Raw genomic sequence first — 6,137 nt, forward strand, 5'->3', positions numbered from 1 at the left:
GCAGATGCCTTGTGAAAAATGAAAGAAGCGATAAAATTCCTCCGTTCTGCTGCTCACTCATTCTGACATCCACTGCTCAGGAAGGGGTGTGTCCGAGGCAAGCACTGAGCCCGCCCTCACTCACCATGCATTCACTTCCTCGCTAAGTTTACTGTGCTGTGTCTCTTCAACCAATCAATGCAGGCTGCTCTGTAACCACTCCTCTTTGTTTTCATGCTGCAGTCCGATAGGACAAGAGTGAGTACAGAGAAGTGCTAGTCCTTTTCTCACTTACTGGACTTTGTCCCAGTCTGTGTTTCACCTGGGACAAAGATGATGCTGCACCTGGACAGGACCATGTTCTAGATGTATGGGGACCGCTAGTCTATGTATCTTTTTTTTATAGAAACGATGGCTTATTTAAAAAAAAAAAAAAAACTAAGCCATGGTGTTTATTGAAAGGAGATACAGTTTTTTTTTTTGTTTTCTTTTTAAGTATAAACAGGAAGATGGGCTTTATGGCTATATTTAACCCCTTAACGATTTTGGACATAAATGTATGTCCTGGTGTGGTGGTACTTAACGCACCAGGACGTACATTTATGTCCTATACATGACACAAGCACCAGATCAGCACAAGATACTGATCAAGGCATCTGCGGCAGTGTGGCACTTTCAATGGGTGATTGGATCAATCGCTGTGCTGCAGCGGGGATCCAATCACTCAAGATGGCGGCCAGAGGTCTCCTCACCTGCGTCCTACCATTATCCTGCTGTCTTCTGCTCTGGTCTGCAATTGAGCAGACCAGACCAGAGCAGTAGATAGCCAATAATGCTGTCCAGTGCTATGCCTATGCATAGCACTGAACAGTATTAGCAATCAAGTGATTGCTATAAATAGTCCCCTATGGGGACTTTATAAGTGTAACAAAAGTAGAAAAAAAAAGTGGTAAAAAAATTGAGAAAAATAAATGTGACTAAGCCCCTCCCCCAATAAAAATGTCCCCCTTTTTAAAAAATAAATAAATAAATGAACATATCTGGTATCACTGCGTGCGTAAGTGTCCAAACTATGAAAAAATACTGTTAATCATCCCGTACAGTGAACGGTGTAAATGTAAATAAAATGTAAAATGATTAGAAATTGCTGCATTTTGGTTACAAAAAAATTGCGCTACAAAAAAATTGCGCTCATACAGCCCCGTATACGAAAAAATGAGAAAGCTATAGGGGTCATAATAGGGTGACATACAAATTTTGTTTAAAATTTTTTATTTTTTTTTAATTGGTACAATAATAGTAAAGCTGTTAACATGGGTATAATTTAAATCATATTGACCCACAGAATATATAGAACATGTAATTTTTACCATAAAGTGCACTCCAAAAAACCCTCCAAAATTTGCAAAATTGCGGTTTTCTTTTTAATTTCCCCACAAAATAAATTATTTTTGGATGTGCCATACATTTTATGGTAAAATAAAAGGTGTAATTACAAAGTACAATTGATCACGCAAAAAACAAGCTCCATATGGGTCTTTGGATGGAAAAATACAAAAATTGTGAATTTTAGAAGGTGAGGGGGAAAAAACGAAAACAAAAAAAAATGAAGCTGGCTGAGTCCTTAAAGGGGTAGTTCAGTTAAAATTTGTTATCTATTATTAGTTTCCTCCCTCATAGTTTTTTTTTTCAATTTTTGCAATAAACATCCATTAAAAATGTACACTTGAAACTATGCTCCTAATGCGGGGAATCTATGCTTCTAATGTGGGGGAACTGTTGCCTATCTTCTGTTTTTTTTATTTTATTTTATTGAACTCCCAGCATGCACTGACAGCCGAAGGGCATGCTGATAGTTGTAGTTATGCAACAGCCGGAAGGGCTCATTTTGGAAACCACACTCTAGTGGTCTCCAAACTGTGCCCCTTCAGATGTTGCAAAACTGCAATTCCCAGCATGCCCAGATTGTCCAGGCATGCTGGAAGTTGTATTTCTGCAACTTGTGAAAGGCCAGATGTTGCCGAACTACAACCCCCAGCATGCCTGGACTGTCTGAGCATGCTCGGAATTGTAGTTTTGAAACATCTGGAGGAGTGCATTTTGTAGACCACTGCACAGTGGTCTCCAAACTGTTGCCCTCCAGATGTTGCAAAACTAAAACTCCCAGCATGCACTGACAGCTGAAGTGTATGCTGAGAGTTTTATTTATGCAACAGATGGAAGTGAACGGTTTTGAAACCACTGTGTAGTGGTCACCAAACTTTTGCCCTCCAGATGTTGCAATACTAAAAACTCCCAGCATGTTCACACTGTACATAAATGCTGGGAGTTGCAGTTCGGCAACATGTGAAGGGCCAAATGTTGACGAACTACAACTCCAAACATGCATGGACTGTTTTGGCATGCTGGGAGTTGTAGTTGTGCAACATCTACAGGGGCATAGTTTGTAGACCATTGCACAGTGGTTTCCAAACCGTGGCCCTCCAGATGTTGCAAAACTACAACTCCCAGCATGCCCAGACAGCCTCTGGTTGCCTAGCCATGCTGGGAGTTTTAAATTTGCAACAGCTGGAGGCACCCTGGTTGGGAAACAATGATCATATATAAAAGATATCTAATCCGCACAATTACTTGCATGAAAAAAAATACATACATGTGTATACATACGTGGGAGTTGTAGTTTTGCAACAGATGGCCCCCATTTTGTGAATCATTGCTATATAGTACAGCAGATGAAAGCAGAATGGGAATGGTTGCTTAGTAACATTCTGGGTGCTGAGGCTGGTCAGGTGACTGGGGCAGAAACGGCAGTAAGGAGGAAGTGAGCACAGAGCGGCAGCAAAGAATGCTGGGACATGTAGTTTAAAGACAGCATGCAGGGAAAGGAACAAGCAGGAGGGCAAAAAGGTGTATTAGAGCCACGTACAGGAGATACAAAGGTCACAGTAGAATAATAGATGCAAGGTTAATGTCCTATGCTCATCTGAGTTTTTTTCTTTTTTTAATGTTCGTTGGATAACCCCTTTAAGGCCCAAATGGGCTTAGACCTTAAGGGGTTAAATGTCTGGGTGTTGTCATAAAAATAAAGGGTGTGGTTATGCAAAAAAAAAAAAAAAAAAGGAGAGGGTACATGGGTGTGGTTATGCAAAAATATAATGGCATATGCAAAATCTGGGCAAGACATTGGGCCTCATTTACTAAGCCAAACCCAACAGTTTTTATTGGGTTTTGTGGATTAAATTTGGGTGCACGCTTGTGCGACACTTTTTGCTACTTGTTTGGGCAAAAAATAGTCTACATTCTCACAAATCACTCGGAGAGTTTGAAAAAAAAAAAAAAAAAGGGTGTGGCTTATTAAAAAATGGGCGTACCCCAAAATTTTTCAAAAAATCACTCAGTTTTTTTTTTGGTCCAAAAGCCAATAAAAAAGCGGAGAAGAGTGAATTTTAAAAAGCCGACTGCCAGAGGGTGGTGCAAAAACACGAAAAATGGTTGGTTTTCCTCCAGCATGGTTCATATGGGCAATATCCATAAACTAGGTAAACCAAAGTTCAATTTCATCGGAACTTATATTCCTGACTTGATAGGATATATGGACAAATATGAAATTTTTATACCTTAAAGGGGTACTCCAGTGGAAAACTTTCTTTTTTTTAAATCAACTGGTGCCATGAAGTTAAACAGATTTGTAAATTACTTCTATTAAAAAAATCTTAATCCTTCCAGTACTTTTTAGGGGCTATATACTCAGAGGAAATGCTTTTCTTTTTAGATTTCTCTGATGTCATGACCACAGTGCTCTCTGCTGACCTCTGCTGTCCATTTCAGGAACTGTCCAGAACAGCATATGTTTGCTATGGGGATTTTCTCCTGCTCTGGACAGTTCCTAAAATGGACAGCAGAGGTCAGCAGAGAGCACTGTGGTCATGACATTAGAGAAATCTAAAAAGATAAGCATTTCCTCTGTAGTATACAGCCCCTAAAAAGTACTGGAAGGATTAAGATTTTTTAATAGAAGTGATTTACAAATCTTGAAAACCTATAGCTTATGCCTCTAGGACCTCACCAATGGTGCATAATGGTGTGGGCAATGATAGATGTAACAGCGTTTACTCAGAAATTGTTTTTTAATTCAGATTATAAAATATAAATATGTAAAACAGTAACAAAATATCACATTACACTGGCACTATCTAATGTAAATCTCACTAGGCCCTAGTGAGATATCCAAAATATAAAAAAGATATATGAATAAACGGGTCTGGCGATGATGGTACGCCGGGAGCGGTGGAAGGTCCGGGATTGGCGTCCCACGTGGAAGCAGGAGATGAGGCTATGCGATGCAGTGGATGGTAAAGTTGCAGCCAGGCAGGGCGGAGTAGGACAGATTTAACTCCTCTGTTACCAAAATGTTTGCAGATGGACACTGATAATAACTGTGTGAACAGTGCCAGATTTCTAAACGCGTTTCGGGGTACTGGGAAACATGGACCTCCGACCCCTTCCTCAGTAGAAATGTGTATATATGTTTTAATTATATTTTTATTATTAGTTATCTGCAGATTTACATTAGATAGTGCCAGTGTAATGTGATATTTTGTTACTGTTTTACATATTTATATTTTATAATCTGAATTAAAAAACAATTTCTGAGTAAACGCTGTTACATCTATCATTGCCCACACCATTATGCACCATTGGTGAGGTCCTAGAGGCATAAGCTATAGGTTTTCATTATTTACATTATTGTTGCCGGTGGGGTCCGGCTTTAGCTTTAACTGCCTCAGTCCTTCTGTTGTGAGCTGCACCTCATTTTAAGTCATTTACAAATCTGTTTAACTTTCTGGCACCAGTTGATTTAAAAAAAAAAGTTTTCCATGGGAGTACCCCTTTAACACTTTTCCTTGTGCATTGATGATGTTCTTTTCTTGAAACAATGGTCCCCACCTAAGTCATTCTCCTGATTACCAAACCTTACAATTCACTCTACTCACTCAGGCAAGAAGCATTCCTTCAGTATTCTCCACACCCAGTTTCATCTGTCATACAGCCAGATGGCATAGTGTGATTTATTAAAGCGCAATTTCTTTCTTCTACTCCAGATTCCCAATGGCAGTGTGTTTATAGCTCTGCAGCCAACACTTGGCATTGCAAAACCGTAAGTCCAGTCACTGAAACTCTTAAAGGGGTACTCCGCTGCTCAGCGTTTGGAACAAACTGTTCCAAACGCTGGAGCTGGGAGCTCGTGATGTCATAGCGCTGCCCCCTCATGATGTCACGCCTCGCCCCCTCAATGCAAGTCTATGGGAGGGGGCGTGACGGCTGTCACGCCCCCTCCCATAGACTTGCATTGAGGGGGCGGGGCGTGACGTCATGAGGGGCTGAGGATATGACGTCACGAGCTCCGGGTGCCGGCTCCAGAGTACCCCTTTAAGAACAGCTGCTTTTATAGATGGGAACTTGGTAGCGAGTGATGCAATGAATAAGTGTATGGACCTGCAACTGTAGGAAGAAGAAAGGCAGCAGCCAAACCTAGACCCTGGTGTCCAAGGAAACCCTAAGGCTATACTGACACATGAGAAAATCCCTTTATTATGAATTGTAAATGGGAGGAGCCATTGGGGCTCAGGAACTTAAAGTGTCACCTCTGGGGCCTAATGTTTCACAGTTGAACTGTTATTGTTTTTAGACATTTCTATGATAAGAGAAATGACCAGTGATTTTCCCCATCGTTCTTCTGTGGGTAGACTGTGCACAGAGTCAGTCTCCTTCCCTCTCTGGCAGCTGACACTATTGTTTTTGTTTATTTTCTCTGCAGGCAGAGTCTTCTCAGTTAGGGTATGTTCACACGGCGGAATGTCCCTGCGGAATTCTACAGGAAAATTCCGCATGGACATTCTGCTGCAGCAGAGTCCCATTGATTCCAATGGAAACCCTGCTGCACCGTTCACACGTTGGAATTTCCACTGCAGATATTTATGACACAGAAATCCTGATTCTGGCATCGGAAAAAGAATAGACTCATAAGGCCATGTTATGGCAGAGGCTCAGCTCAGTCTCTTCTGTCAGTTGCTGAAATGTGAACAGAGGATCACTATGCAGAGACCTGTCTGTGAGGGGAGTGACTGAGCATGTGTGTCCACCAGCACTCGGCTCAG

This window comes from Hyla sarda, chromosome 8 (assembly GCF_029499605.1).
Source record: "Hyla sarda isolate aHylSar1 chromosome 8, aHylSar1.hap1, whole genome shotgun sequence".
In the NCBI taxonomy this organism is placed as follows: Eukaryota; Metazoa; Chordata; class Amphibia; order Anura; family Hylidae; genus Hyla; species Hyla sarda.